The sequence below is a fragment of the Choloepus didactylus genome, chromosome 1 (assembly GCF_015220235.1).
Source record: "Choloepus didactylus isolate mChoDid1 chromosome 1, mChoDid1.pri, whole genome shotgun sequence".
NCBI lineage: Eukaryota > Metazoa > Chordata > Mammalia > Pilosa > Megalonychidae > Choloepus > Choloepus didactylus.
In genome coordinates, this window is record NC_051307.1 from 196,357,208 (window position 1) to 196,373,189 (window position 15,982).

The 15,982-nt window shown below is 41.8% G+C and overlaps 1 long non-coding RNA gene across 1 annotated transcript in view; it reads right to left on the reverse strand.

The window, feature by feature from the left end:
* Positions 1-1,454: 1,454 nt before the first annotated feature.
* LOC119543649 overlaps positions 1,455-15,982 on the reverse strand; it is a 47,412-nt gene continuing 32,884 nt past the window's right edge. Inside the window, exon 7 of the long non-coding RNA XR_005218675.1 lies at positions 1,455-1,737. This is a non-coding gene — a long non-coding RNA (uncharacterized LOC119543649). The remainder of the gene's footprint in view (positions 1,738-15,982) is intronic.

Consider the following 15,982-nt stretch of genomic DNA (forward strand, 5'->3'; position numbering starts at 1 on the left):
GGTAGTGGGATACCCCAATTGTAAGCCAGGGGAATGGACTTGTGCAAACCGGGAAGCCAAGGGCAATTTTGAGCTGTTGGGTGAGATGTTCAAAATGGTGTTTTTAAGAGGATTTGTTTGTCGCAGTGGGTGGGGAGACTGAGACTGGAATAGAGAGGCCATCGAGGAGGCCCAGGAGAGGGTGTTGTGAGAGAATCAAGGGCTTGGGATGGGCCTGGGCAGTGGGCATGGAGAGGAGGGGGCAGATGTGAGCATCATTGTCAAGCACATGTCAGGAAAGGGGGATGAGGTGGAAAGAGCGTGGCCTTGTAGTTAGTTCTAAACCAGCCAGCTGACCTTTAGAGCGCTCACTCACCAAGCTTCAGTGCCCTTATTGGGTTGGCCCAGAAGGTCAGAGGCCTCTCTGAGCTCGGCAATTCTGAGACCGTCTGGGACGGGGGAGGTGTGAGAGGGGATGAGGTGATGGCAGTGTGGGGGCCCAAGAGGGGCAAGTGGTGATGCTCGGGAAGGGGGGGGAGGGGAGCCCGTTTGGGAACCAAAATGAGCTTCTGAATGTGATGTGTCGGGGGACTTCTGAGGGGAACAGTCTATCAGATGGAACAGAAAGGGCAAAGAGAACAAAGGTGAAAGAAAAGGCCATTGGGGACCTCTAAGAACATGAGATGTGTTGGGTAGAAGAGCTCTGTGTCAGGGGTCAGGGGCCCAGGGGGGAAGAGATGGCACTCGCCAATTGGGTAACTTGAATTTAATAAAGAGATCGTCATGTACAAAAGCATGGGCAGGGCGTGGGGGAGCCGCAGAGATGGACAGCAGCCGGGACTGGGAGCAGAGCAGCCCCTGGTAGGGACCAGAGGAGCGAGCTGTAACCAGAACCCCGGGACAGAAGGAACTGTGTGGAGAGGGAATTGATGTCCTGACTTCAGTCTTCTCCCGCCAGGAGGGTAGGGAGCCATGGGTGACTGGTCAGTCCCCAAGTGCCCAGAGCTGGGTGACAAAGGGAGGAGAACTGGAGGGGCCAGCAGAAGACCCTTGCTCAGCAGCAGCCAAGCTGCAGGGTGAGGGAGACAGGAGAAGACGCGGGTACAGTGGCAGGTTAATGGAGATGGTGAAGGCAGAAGGGCTGGGTGGGAGGCAGCCTGAGCGGGTGATGGTGGGAGGTGGGAGTGAGCTGTGACACCTCTGCTCAGGGGAAGGAGCAATGCAAAGTGGGGAGAAGGGGAGATGGAAGGCAACTAAGATGAAAGGGGGTGGATTTGTGTCCAGTGACCAGGCACAGGAATATATCACTGGTCAGACTTCCCAGCAGAAAAAAATAAAATAAAAACCTAATTAAAGAGAAGAGAACAAATACACTTTAATAATCCATGAATGATACAAAGTGAGCCCCAAGCAATTTATGAGCCTTTGTATCCCATGACTTGCTTTTATGAAATTAGCAATAGCCATATTCCTGAACTCTTTACTTCCCCTTTTTTCTTTCCCTTGGTACTTGGCAATAATTTTCTTAAATGTAGTAGAAGGAGCCCCTTTCTTCAATTCATCAGAAGCTGCATTTTAGCAAGGATTGCTCTGGAGCCAGGCTCCTCAAGCTTTCACGAGCCCATCCATGAGCTGGGATCTTGTTAAGTGCAGCAGGTCTGGGCTGGGGGCGGAGATTGGCATTTCCAATTAGCTCCACAGTTAGATGCTGTTGGTCCCTGGAGCCACGCTGAGAAGCAAGGTCCTAGGGGACCCTTTCTAAAGCATAAGGAAGAAAAAACAAACAAGAAACCAAGTGACTACAGGTATGAGAACCAGATGGTGAATTTCTACATGAAAAAACGCATCATGTGGCACGAGCACGCGGCTACCCCACCGCTATCGTCCTCGGCAGCCCTTCTGAACAGATAAAGCCCTGCATCTCCAGGTGTTCTCTGGAGCACACTGCAGGTGCTGCTGGGGACAAAGTGGTTCTTGCACGTTGTGAATTACCTGGTAATATCTGAAGGCCCCTCCTCACAGCCCTGGGGTTTGCCGATTAATGACTTCTTGGACTGGTTCTCTAGTTCATACGTTGGACATTTTTCCATTCCCTCTTCCACCCACCACACACACTAAAAGTGTTTTTCTTCAACTTCTTGGGGTGATTTGAGTCCATGGATGAAGGCAGACATCTTGCCAGCTCCTTTCAACGCCTCCTTAACAGCCGCTAACTGTAAGCCTGGCCTCCCCTCCCCTAGACAGTTACCAATACATCTCAAAAGGCAGTTCCCCGGCATCCACTCCACTCATTAGCTGAAGGGGGCTGTGATGCTTTACTGGATTTGAAGAGCAAAGGGCATTTGAGGATAGTGATTTCTCAGACCCTCCCTGAGGCGGCCTTTGCTAAGAGTAAACGGGGTGCGAAGGTGGTCCCACCTTTCGCTTGTCACCTGTTATTATTCAGCTCTTAATCTTTGGGTAACAGCATGAGAGCTAGAGATGTCTTATACTGCCATGAGATAGTTTCTTTTGAAAATTAAGGTTTAGGAGGTGGGAAAACCCCATCCAGCCTCCTCATTCCACCCCAGCCCATCCCCACCCCCTCTTCCACTGTCTTTTCCTAACATTTCTCTTTGAAAAGCAGGTTGTGGCATTTATTAGCATAAGTGGCCTGGACATACTCGGGTCCAGTTGTCATTTCCTGATTACTACTTTTCATCCCCTCAAAAACTCATCAAGGAGAACAGGTTCACTCAACGACCGACCCATGCCGGATTATATGGAGACTTAGTTTACTCCAAGTGGGTTTGGAGAAAGCCCCCCACTCCAGCTTGAAGGGGCAGCATCGGCAGCAATGTTCTAATAGCAAGTGTTATTAAGCACATATGTGTGCCAGGCACGGAACCAAGCACTCTCCATGCAACAGCTCATGGCTGTGCCAGGCACAGCCAGACGCACAGGACTGAGTTTTGAAAGTCTGCCTTGCCCTCTCCTGTCTGTTTCACAAACATCTGTATCTGGAAATGGGTGGGTATTTCTTTTCCACACTGGGGCTTTTGTCTGGGCACATTCCTTCATAAATGAAAAGTCCCACTTCTGCCCCAGATCCCTGGGTGCCTTTTCAGGGATCCTGAGGGATTCTGACGTCTGGTGCCCACCTACAGCCAGCAGGGACTCGTCTTTGGTTCTGGGAGGATCTGGATCCGGCATGCGCCTGATTGGGGTGCACATCTAATACCGTACCACCAGACCCTGACTGGGGGATCTCTGAAAGCTGAGGCATTTAGTTTGGGGCAACACACTTACAGTTCAGCCAAAGCGTGTGTGGACTTACTGAGGGCAAGCCACAGCCAGGGTGAGGCAGAGAGGGCAGAGAGAGGGATAAATAAGACACAACCCTGTGTTCTAGGGCCTCCAGGGCACCGGCAGTGGGACACCTGGCACTTCATAGTGTGTACCGTGGTGGTGCCACAACATGCCAGGGAACGGAAGGGGGAGAGCTGGCTGCAGGGGACTGGAGAGGTCTCATAGAGGAGGTGACATTTGAGACGAGACTGGAATGAGGCAGTAGGACTCAGCGGGACAGAGACTTGAGGTGGGGCATTGCTGGTAGAGGCAGGGACTTGGAAGAATGTCAGTCAGATGGGGAGCACTGGAGGGCCTGGAGCTGGGTTGCCATGTGTACTTGGGGAGAGCCAGACTTCTAAATTCTCTAATACTAGAGCCAACGTGTAGAGTATTAACTCCACCAAGTGCTTCAGAGATACTTAATTCCTCCCCTCACCCTCTGAGGTGGGTTTTATCATCTCTATTTCACAGGCAGAGAAACTGGACCAGAGAGGCTAAGGGACTCACTCAAGGCCACACAGCTAAGAAGTGGCAAAGTGAAGAGTGTTACCCCAGGTGGCCCTTGCAGGTGACTGTGCTCCTTGCCTGGGCTTTTTGCGTCACTGTTGTTAACCCCTGTCAGGAGAGCCGAAAGCTGCTCTGCAAAACCACAGGGCTTTAACACTGTGCAAGCTGCCTCCCTACCATGTGTGAATTGAGGCATCTTCAGCCTGATGGGCCTCTAAACGCACAGCCTGCATGGGGTAGGAGATGGAAGCGCCATCAGGACCTACACAGGCCCCTGCCTGGGTGGCATGAGCCTTCAGGGCAGAAAGCCACACCGTGGGGTGCGGTGCCGAGAAGGTGCTACCAGCTACCGAGAGGCAGGCCACCTCTGGCTGGCGGCTGAACTGTGAGTTCGCCTTGCTGTCTGCAGCCCATTCTCTCCACTTGGCCACGTGCACGGGTGTGCAGAATCCACTGCGCCAGGCAGCTCCTGTCCTCTGAGCACCCCGAGGTGGAGGGAAACAAGGCACAGCAAATTAAAACAGTTCAAGTCACATCACTTGTGCCTCTTTGAGGCAAGCCATAAATACATAAATACTTGAACATGCTATTCAGATTCCACCTAATATGTTTTAACCACAGTCTGTGGGCTCTGGAAGGGATCAGGAAAGCAGCTGTGAGGAGCAGAACAATAAATTGGATTGTAAGAGTGCAGGATAGAAAAATGATTGCAGCAGTTTTACAATTACCTGGTTTTCCTCAGTCCACAGAGGAAAGAGTGCTTTCCCTTTGTACTTCTGCAGTAAAAGCAGATCCAGGTTAAGTCCATTTCATTATTGTATCATCATAATCTAGCACGTACTGATTGCTCACCCTGGGCCGGGATACACGGTAACACATTTAACCCTCACACCCACTCCCCCAGACAGGCTCTCCCAACGTTTCCACGTTTATGCAAGTCTGCTGAACTGCTGAGAAGCTAAGGAATACCCGAGGCCGGGGCTGGTAACTGTGGGAGCCAGGAACCCAACCCAGGGTGTCCACTTTCAGAGCCCACTCCTCCCCAGAGTGAAGGTTTTGTTTTTTTCTTACATTACTGTGAAGAGAGAAGGGAAGTAGGTCAATTTTCATTTTTCAAGTCACATTTTCTTTTTGCACCTAAGGGATTTGAACAGTTTCTGGGCCCCCCAAATTCAAGCACATCCTCTCTAACTGGAGCAGCTGGATCCCCTCTTTGTCCTGGGGGGGCCAGCTGTACCAATGCTTTGTGTTCAAGCACGTTGCTGTGTTCGTTGTCATCCCTGTGCACTATTAAGAATTTCACAAAAGCAAACTTAGATCCATTGTATCAAGCACAAGCCACTTGCTATTTTTTGCTCTGCTACTTAAATTTTCAAAGAATCTAAAATAGCAGTTACCATTTTTTACCATGTTCTCTTCTGAAATATTTAATTCTTCCTTGGGTAGTTTAACATTGTGTTGCCCAAGGATTGACATCCATTTTTGCAGAGTCTATTAGCTGAGAAAGGCAGAAAACGTATTTCACCAAGTGGCAGAGATGGGGCCCAGCAGCACAAGTGGAGAAAGCCGGGAGGTCCCCAGCTTTTCCTTTATCAAGCTGCGTGCCCATCAGCAAAACCAAGCCCAACTTGGGTTATTAAATGTATACTGATTTCTAAAAAGCAAAGTTTCCCTGCAAAGACCAATTGTTAGGAGATTAATGCTAAATGATTAATGCCCTGGGGGAAAGAACTACAACAATAATACTTAATTGGAAGAAGAAAAATCAACTGTGCTGAAGTCGTACAAGTCACCTTCTAGATGCAAAGCAAGTTTTGGAGTCTGTGGGTTTTAAACCAATCGAACTTGAGGGCTGCTTCCAGGTAACCAGCCGGAATGGTGACCTTAGGATCACCGGCCGCTGCTGTGAACTTTGTCTGTTTCTTAATGACGGCCAGAGAAGAGGGTAGAAAAACAAGTATGAAAGAGGCGAAAGCTTTGGTGATGGCCATCTCCTTATTGAAAGTCCTAATCAAAAGCTTAATTTCTCCCTCTTAGATAATTAAGTCAGATGATGTTAGTCTCAGGTTACTCCTTGGAGCTCTTGCTTGAGTCTGTCACTGGCTTCCATATCCCATTCCCCTTGGGCCAAGCCTAGAAAGTTTGAGGTTCATCTCCCCTCCAGGGCAGCTTTTTCTGACAGCCTTTGGTGGATAGCTGTGATAGTTTCACTGCTTTCCTTAGTGTTCCTTTCCCTTCTCTCTTGTTCTGTTCGGCAAACTGTTCCTTATTTCGTTTATGGGATATGCAGTTTTTTCTTTTTTGGCCAAAGGATCAGAATTCATTCACAGTGGTAGCAGGAGAAAGGGATGCTTTTCTCCCTTAATCCTATCTCACTTCATTTTTAAAAGGAAGATTTGTAAGCAGTGATGTTGGAAATGGATTTGCCAGGTCAACAAGGGAAAATGTAATTCTTGGCCAATTAAGTACAAAGCTGATTTTCCCAAATCCAGGTTGGGTAATGATGCATTGCTGACACTTATCAACTATCTTTTTCTTTTTTTCCTTGAAAAAAAAATGAAATGAAATGAAAGGGGGCCTCTGAAAATTAAGAGATAACAAGGATCCCACTTATAGCACATTTCCCACCCTGCAGCTTTCCCCTGTAAGGACACACAGGACACCTGGCACTCTCTGCTTTGCATCAGGATCACTGATTTATAGCCCATGGGTAGGAGGGACACCTATCCCCGAGGAAGCTATGAGTGTGCAGGGTCTCCTGAGGTGCTTCAGAAAGGGCTTCACCTGTGCAGGGAGGGGCCCTGGTGGGAGGGCTGGGCCTCCTGCTCCCAGGTACTGAAATCTTTGTAGTCCCCAGGCTTGCAGTAACCTGAGGACCAGGCACCCGGTGGATGGGGCTGGGGAACACCCCCTGTTCTGTAGCTTCTCGGGTTCAGTGAGGCTCAAACCTTCCTGTCCATTAGAATCAAAGGGGCAGGAGGAAGACTTTTAAAAATCCCCTTCCCAGGCTCCCCCAATACCAATTAATTTGAATCTTTTAAGGTGGGAACAGACATTGCTATTTTTTTAAAAAGCAACCCACATGATTCCATTGTGCAACCTAATTTAAGAACCAGTGATCTCCAAGGACATCCTGAGGCAGCACTGGACAGGGTTTTATTCAGAATAATATCTGCTTGAATCCTAGTCCTCTTTTTTTTAAATAGGATCTCTGGGTCACTTTTTTTCGTACATTTCTCACTGATTTTTTTTTTTTTTAATGCATTTCATGTTGCAGCTCTGCTTCCCTCCAGAGCTGTTCAGGTACAACCTCTAATAGTTGAGTTTCTCACTTAGAAGGTGGTTTAAAGCTTTAAGCAGTACACGAGCTGATGCTTAAATCTGTCTTTTAACAATGGTAACGAAAACTTCAGTAGTTATTTTGTTGTACTTCACCAGATTTTTTTCTAAAAGCAAGGATGTGTTTGGGTTTGTTCTTTAGAATATTGTTTTATAGATATATAGATATGTAGATAAATATTTTTATGTATATATATATTTTTTAATTAAGGGTGCCTTGTGCCTTTGGGCCAGAATTTTAGAATCTTCAGTAGTATTTCTTTAGAAAGTGACTTAAGCTCTTTCACAAATGATATGTTGGGGTCTCTAAATTATTAGATTTTTAATAAATGTCTACCAAGTATATTTTTAAATTTTCTTTTAGAGGGAAGTGCAGGTGTAAAATTGGGGTGTTACGTGACGTGAAAGAGCCATCACTGCAGTTAGCCATTCCTTTATTATAAAACTCTGACAAATAATGTGTTTATTTCCCCACGGTATGCCTTCGTGAACACGTAAGCATGGAATAATGGGAGGCAGAAATCTCTAGCTCATGCACTGTCTAAATGTGAGATAGGTATAATATGTGATTTCTTGAGCTTGTTTCTGTTCTGCCTACCTCACAGGGCTGTTGTATGGTTTCAGAGAGAGGTAAGTGATGGCATCTTGAAAAGGCTCGAACAATATGTGAAATAATGTACATTTTTAATGTTCGTAATAAAGGTTTCTCTTTCTGCCGTGGCATTTTTTACATGGGTGCAAGGCTGCCCTAAAATAGGCACATTCAAGAAATGAATTCAGCTTCCAAGTTGAAGTCCTGAGACGAGCAGGAGGTGAAAGGAACACGGGAGGGTGCACTTCAGTCTCCTTGTCTGGGAGGTAATCAGGGGAAATGTCTTAGAGGAAGTGATGATTAGCTTAGGACCTTAACGAAGAAAAGCTGACCGTGCAAAAGTCACGGGTACTAGAGGATCCAGGAGATGCAATGCTTTAAAATTGCCGTGGACTCAGTTTCATAACAAAAAGACAAGAAGAGTTGGGAAAAGAGAGCGATTCTCAAGTAAGTAGATATTCTTTATATACAATAGTGTCTCATTGAATTTTTAAAGTTATTTCAAAGTTTACTTCCTGGGCTTGTTTTATATGTAGCATACGTTTTCCATCCTGAGGTTCATTATTGTGTGACTGATTTTTCGTAGACAACCGGAAAGTAGAGAGATGTCACAGCTGGAAAATGCTGTGAGCATCATGGCTTGGTTGCTGTCATAACACTCTCGTTTCTGTTTATGCCACAAGGCTCTTCCACTTGTCATCTTCCAGGACAGTAGAATGAAGACACAGAAGGAATTACCTTATATGTATATATCTATGAATTTTTTAGGATGAGCATGTTATAGTTTTTAAAAATCATTAAGATGAGAAAGATCGTCTTTTGGAATGATGGAGGTATAAATGAGTGGAAAACATAGTCTTTAGCTCTGTGTATTTCTGCAGTATTTACAAGATCTCCCTCTCAGTTCCTCCCAACTTCATCTCTTCTGTGTCTCTGTCTGTCCCTGGAAATAACTAGTTATTAACCATGTAGTGTTTATGGCTCCATTCATTTCCTGCTTCCAATCATGTGCCTTTAGAACAAAGCCCCCAAATGAGACCATGCTATATGTATGTATCATACAGTTACCAAATACTGATCATCGACTATGTACCAGGCACCGTTTAGGTGCTGAGGATACGATCACTGAAGGATAGCCAAGGTCACTGGACTTAGGTTACTTGTTTTCCAGTGGTTAGTAACTTTTTAAGAGAACTTTATTTTGAAATAGTTATAGATTCACAGGAAGCTATAAAGATAGTACAGAGAGGTCTTGTGTACCCTTTATCCAGTTTTCCCCAGTGGTTATATCTTATATAGTTATGGTACAATATCAAAAGCAGAAAATTGACATTGATACGTGTTGGTGTAGCTTTGTTGTTTTATTTTATATGTATCTTCTCATAACCAGCACTACAATCAAGATACAGAACTATTTCATTAACACAAAGATCTCCCTCATGCTGCACTTTTATAGTCGCACATACCCTGCACTGCTCACCGTCCTTAACTCCGGCAACCACCAACCTGTTCTCCATCTCTATAATTTTGTCATTTCGAGAATGATATAGTATATGACTTTTGAGATCAGATTTTTTTCACTCAACTAGTTCCTTGAGAGTCATCCAGGTTGTTGCATGTATCAATAGTTGGTTCCTTTTTATTGCTCAGTAGTATTCCATGGTATGCATGTGCCACAGTTTGTGTAACCATTTAGCTTTTTATGGACTTTTTGCTGTTTCCAGTTTGGGGCCATTATAAATAAAGCTGCTCTTAACAATTGCGTACATGTTTTTGTGTAGTCATAATTTTAAATCTTTCAGGGACAGATAACCAGGGATATAATTGCTTGGTCATATATATTTATGACATATATGTTTAATTATAGAGATATCTCATTGTGGTCTCAGTATGCATTTTCCTAGTGAATGGTGATATTGCCTTTTTTTTTCATGTGCTTATTTGCCATCCATATAACCTCTCCAGTCAAATGTCTTTTTCCCATTTTCTGATTGGATTGTTTATTATTTTATTATCGAAGCTTGAGAGTGCTTTATATTTTCTATGTAGTAGTCCTTTGTCAGATATGTAGTTTGGTAATATTTCCTCCCAATTTTTAGCTTGTCTAGTCATTCTCTAGGGTCTTCCATAGAGCAAAAGGTTTTAATTTTATTAAAGCCCAATTTATCAAATTTTTTTTTCTTGTATGGTATCAGGTCAAGTCTACGAAGTCTGCCTGGCCCCAATCCTGAAGATTTTCTTCTATTTTTTTTTTCCTAAAAGTTATATAGTTTTACATTTTACACCTAAGTTCATGATCTATTTTGAGTTAATTTTTGAATAAGGTGTGGGACTCAGGTTGAGGTTTATTTTGTTGCCTATGGATGGCTATTTGCTCCAGTACCATTTGTTGAAAAGGCTATCTTTCCTCCATTGAATTGCTTTTGTACCTTTATTAAAAATAAGCTGGATATATTTATGAGTTCTGGGTTCTGGGTTTTATTCCATTGATTTCTGTGTCTATGCCTTGGCCAGTAGCATAGTCTTGACTAGTGCAGCTATATAGTAAGACGTGAAATCAGGTAACCCAACCCATCTCACTTGATTCTTCTTTTTCAAAATTGTTTTAGCTATTCTAGTTCCTTTGCCTTTACATAAGAATTTTAGAATAATCTTGTCTATAGTTACAGACTATCTTGCTGGAATTTTCACAAGAATTGTATTAATCCTGTTTATCAACTTGGTAAGAATTGAGATCTTTACTAAGTTGAGTCCTCCATTCCATGAACATATGTCTCTCCATTTAGATCTTTGATTTCTTTCATCACCATTTTGTACTTTCAGCATCCAAGTTTTGTACATTTTTTGTTAGATTCTCACCAAAATATTTTTTAGCAATTGTAAATAATATTATATTTAAAAATTCAGTGTCCATTGTTAGCATATAAAAATATAAGTTTTTTTGTATGATTATCTGGTATCCTGTGACCTTACTGAACATACTTAGGCCTCCTAAGAGTTTTCCTGCAGATTCCTTGGGATTTTCCATATAGATAATCATGTCACCTGCAAATAAAGACAGTTTTATTTCTTCCTTTCTGATCTGTATTCCTTCTATTTCTTTTTCTCATCTTATTGCACTAGCTAGAACTTTAACAATACTGTTTTGCATAAGAGTGGTGAAAATAGACGTGCTTTTCTTGTCCTAGTCTTAGGGTGAAAGCATTCAATCTTTTACCATGAAGTATAATGTTAACTGTAGAACATTTTGTAGATGCTTTTTATCCAGTTCCTTTCTATTTGTTTTTTTCGGAATGTTTTCATCTTGAATGGGAATTGAATTATCATGCTTTTTGTTCATCAATTGATATGATCATGTGATTTTTCTTCCTTAGCCTGTTAAGAATGGTGGATTATATAGATTTATTTTAGAATATTGAATAAGCCTAGTATCACTAGAATAAACACTACTTGGTCATAATGTTCCATTCCTTTTATATATTGCTAAATCCTATATGCTAATATTTTGTTATGGATTTTTGCATGAGCGATAGTGGTCTTTAGTTTTCTTTTGTTGTGCCCTCTTTGTCTGGTTTTAGTATCAGGGTAATATTAACATCATAAAATAAATTGATTAGTGTTTCTTTCTCTTCTCTTTACTGGAAGAAAATGTGTAGAATTGGTGTTAACTTTTCTTTGTTAGAATTCTCCTAGGAAACCATCTGAGCCAGATTTCTTAAGAGATTTTAAATTACAAATTCAATATCCTTTAGAGTTATAGGGCTATTCAGATTGTCTGTTTCATATCAGATGAGTTGTGGTAGGTTGTGGGTTTTTTTAAGGAATTTGCTTATTTCATCTGAGTTGTCAAATTTGTGTGTATGTATAGAGTAGGACCTTATTATCCGTTTGATGTCTGCAAGGTCTGTAGTGCTATCCTCTGTTTAATTTCTGATATTGCTAATTTCTGCCCTATTTTCATTGTCAGTCTTGCTAGAGATTTGCCAATATTTTTTAAATTTTTTTTTAAATTTTATTTTGAAATAAATTCAAACTTACAGGAACAGTTGCAAAAACAATACAAACCCCATACACAGAACTCCAGCATACCCTGACCCTCCTCCCCTGATACCCAAATCCACCAACTTTAACATCCTGTCATGCCACCATTTCTTTCCCTCCCTTCCTCCCTCCCTGTCATCCATCATCTATTGCTGTCTTCTGAACATATAAGAGCAAGCTGCACACATCCTTGAACAAACCCTATAATTCACATATACAATTCCCATGAACAAGAACATTCTTTTATGCAATCCCATTAAGCGCAGATAAGAAGTTCAAGAAATTCAACATTGATAAAGAAGTTTAGATTCTATATTTCCTTTTTTTTTTTTCTTATGTCCCAACTGTGTCCTTTTGAGCCTCCTCTCCTTTATCCTCAGATCCCATCCAGGATCATCCTTGGCATTTAATTCTCATTATCTATTTAGACTGTCTTTTTTTTTAATTAAATTCAGTTTTATTGAAATACATTCACACACCATACAATCATCCATGGTATACAATCCGTTGTCCACAGTATGATAACATAGTTATGTGTTCATCACCACAATCTATCTCTGAACATTTTCCTTACATCAGAAAGAACCAGAACAAGAATAAAAAATAAAAGTGAAAAAAGAACACCCAAATCATCCCCCCATTCCACCCCATTTGTCCTTTAGTTTTATCCCCATTTTTCTACTCATCCATGCACTAGATAAAGGGGGTGTGATCCACAAGGTCTTCACAATCACACTGTCACGCCTTGTAGTCTACATTATCATATAATTGTCTTCAGGTAGATTCTTTTTTCTTCTTTCAATTGTGGAAACATATATATACAGCCTAAATCTTCCCATTCCAACCCCTCCCTAGCATTCCATTAGGAGGATTAATCACATTTAGAATGTTGCAATGCTATCACCTTCCACCATCCATTACTAGAAATTTCCCTTCACCCCAAACAGAAATCCTACACTCATTTCTTAACTTCCCATTGCCCCTTCCCCCACTTCTCATAACCCATACTCTACTTTTCATCTCTATGGTTGTATTCTCTGATACTTTCTTCATGTTTACCGTGGGACTTAAATTTAACCTCTTTAATCTGTAACAATCTTGTTTTTCTTTGATACCAACTTAACTTCAATAGGACATGTAAACTATGTTCCTATGCTTCTCCATTCCCTCACCTTTATGTAGTTCTTGTCAAAAATTACATATTTTACATTGAGTCCAAAACCACTGATTTATTATTACACTTTATGTATTTTAGATCCTGTAGGAAGTAAATAGTGGAGTTACAAATCAAAAATACAGTAGTATTGGTATTTATATTTACCATGTGATCTTTACTGGAAATCTGTTTCTTCATATGCTTTCAGTCAATTGTTTAGTGTCTCCTCCTTTCAGCCTGCACAATTCCCTTTAGCATTTCTTTTAGGACTAATCTACTGGTGATGAAGTCCCTCAGCTTTTGATTATCCAGGAATGTTTTCATCTCCCCCTCATTTTTACCCTCCAGTTGTTTGTGAATTTTCTAAGTCTCTGATGGTTATTGCCTTCTATTTGTATACCATTGTGGTCAGAGAATGTGCTTTGAATATATTTAAATTTTTTTTTAATTTATTGAGGCTTTATGTCCCAGCATATGGTCTATTCTGGAGAAGGATCCATGATCACTTGAGAAGAATGTGTGTCCTGGTGATTTGGGATGTAATGTTCCATATATGTCTGTTAAATTTCTCTACATATCTCTCTCCTTTCTTTGTTTCTCTGTCAGTAGGGCTCTCTTTAGTATCTGAAGTAGGGCAGGTCTTTTATTAGCAAAATCTCTCAGCATTTGTTTGTGAAAAATTTAAGCTCTCCCTCAAATTTTAAGGAGAGTTTTGCTGGATAAAGTATTCTTGGTTGGAAATTTTTCTCTCTCAGAATTTTAAATATGTCATGCCACTGCCTTCTCACCTCCATGGTGGCCGCTAAATAGTCACTACTTAGTCTTATGTTGTTTCCTTTGTATGTGGTGAATTGCTTTTTCTCTTGCTGCTTTCAGAACTTGCTCCTTCTCTTCAGTATTTGATAGTCTGATCAGAATATGTCTTGGATTGGGTTTATTTGGATTTATTCTATTTGGAGTTCACTGCGCATTTATGCTTTGTGTATTTATATTGTGTAGAAGGTTGGGGAAGTTTTCCCCAACAATTCTTTGAATACTCTTTCTAGACCTTTACCCTTCTCTTCCCCTTCTGAGACACCAATGAGTCTGAAATTTGGACGTTTTATTTTATCTATCATATCCCAGAGATCCATTTCGATTTTTTCAATTTTTTTCCCCATTCTTTCTTTTGTTCTTTCATTTTCCATTCTGTGGTCATCGAGGAGGCTGAGTCGTTCACCTTCCTCTAATCTTGTATTATGAGTATCCAGAGTGTTTTTAATTTGGCCAACAGTTTCTTTTGTTTCCATAAGAGCTATTTTTTTATTTACTCTTGCTCTTCTAGGGTCTTCTTTATGTCCTTTATATCCTGTGCCATGCTCTTCTTCATGTCCTTTGTGCCATGCTCTCGTTGTTTGACTTTAGTTCTTTGATTAATTGCACCAAGTACTATGTTTCTTTTTTGATTTGAGTGTTTCGGTTTGGGTTCTCCATATTGTCTGGTTTTATCATATGCTTTAAAATTTTCTGTTGTTTTTGGCCTCTTTTGCTTTACTTGATAGGGTTCTTTCTGTATATAAAAAATACTGATCTCTAATTTGTCAGACCTACAGCTTGGTGGCGTACACTTTCTCTAACTAGCCAGCAGATGGTGTCCGTGAGTCACCTATTCCCCTGAAGTCAGTTCTCCCCAACTTTGTCTTTGTGGTGTGTTGGGATCTGGCTCTTGTGGGGTTCAATTGGTGCACTAAGTTTGGGTGTGTTTTTGGTGCTGTCTGCCCTGAATGTGGGGCGTGTGTCTGGGTGGTTAGGGAGGCAGGGCATATTTAATAATCAAACCTCCCAGGTGTTCCTGGAGATTTAAGGCTGTTGCAAGAGTCTAAGCCTTCATTTCGGTCTTGCCACAGATTGTCTCTGCCGCTGACCCACAAGTCCTTGGTATTGGCGTAGGGTCCCTGGGATTTCTGACAGGTTCCCCTTCCCAGCCGTGCTCTTCCAGGACCTCTGCTGAGGGAAGGCTGTGCCATGTCACAAGTGCGCACTGGCCCTCCAGGGAAGCCCTGGGCCACTGGGCCATGCAGGGGCATTCCCAGCCTGTTGTTTCAGAACGCAGACTCCCGGTTTCACCAAATGCACGGTCCCTGTTGATTTAGCAGACCTTGTCTGGCTGGTGCATCACTGGAACTGGTGTTCTGGGTCACTTTCTGACTTTTATCTAGTATTTTTCACAGAGGTGTTTTTCTGCCCTGTCTCACCTAGCCGCCATCTTAGATTCTCCGCCAATTTTCTTGATTGTTTTCCAAAGAACCAGCTTTATGTTTCATTCATTCATACTCTCTCCTCTTCTGTTTTCAGTTTCACTGGTTTCTGCTCTTTATTTCCTTTCTTCTGCTTGTTTTGTGTTTATTTGGTTCTTCCTTTTCTAGGTTCTTAGATGGAAGTTTAGATTGTTGATTTGGGATGTTTCTTCTTTTCTAATGTAAGCATTTAATGCTATAAATTTCCCTCTCAGCACTGCCTTAGCTGTGTCTCACAAATTCTGATATGTTGTATTTTTATTTTCATTCAGTTCTATGTATTTTTTAATTGCCCTTGAGACTTCCTCTTTGACCCATGGTTTACTTAGAAATTCATTTTTAGTTTCCAAGTGTTTGGAGAATTATGTGTTATTTTCTGTTGTTGATTTCTTGTTTAATTCCATAGTGGTCACGTAACACACTCTGTATGGTTTCAGTTCTTTTAAATTTGTTGAAATTTGTTTTATGGCTCTAGATATTACTTTTCTTGGTTGATGTATGTTCCGTGGGCACTTGAAAAGAATATGTATTCTGTTGTCAGTAAGTGGAGTGTTCTATAAATGTCTTTTAGATCTTATTGGTTGATGAGGGTGGTGAGTTCTCTATCCTTACTGATTTTTTTGTTTGATTGTTCTATCAATTATTGAGTTAGGGATGTTGAAGTCTCCAATTATAATTGTATATTTGCTACGAAACTTACTTTATCTGGTATCAGTATAGCTATTCCTGTCATCATTTGATTAATGATTGCATGATTTATCT